This window comes from Arachis ipaensis, chromosome B09, assembly GCF_000816755.2.
Source record: "Arachis ipaensis cultivar K30076 chromosome B09, Araip1.1, whole genome shotgun sequence".
NCBI lineage: Eukaryota > Viridiplantae > Streptophyta > Magnoliopsida > Fabales > Fabaceae > Arachis > Arachis ipaensis.
Genome location: NC_029793.2, coordinates 143,147,563 through 143,147,852, shown reverse-complemented (window position 1 = coordinate 143,147,852; position 290 = coordinate 143,147,563).

The following is a 290-nucleotide window of genomic DNA, read 5'->3' as shown; positions in this document are numbered from 1 at the left end:
TTGTATATAAAATTTTTAATAATTTTATTTTATATTTAACTAAATTAATTAAATTTCAGTTAAATTTAATTGAACTTCTGAATTATTAACGATTTCTCTTTTTTTGACAACTATCCCTTATATTAACGAAATTTACTAACAAATATCAATATTTTGATAAATTTCACATAATAATCTAATATTGAAAAAATAGCCAGTATTTGACCTAGAAAAATATTCCAAAAACACATAAATTATTTTTATTTTTTACGTGCATGTGTATTATTTCTCTTGCATAGGTGGGAGGTGGG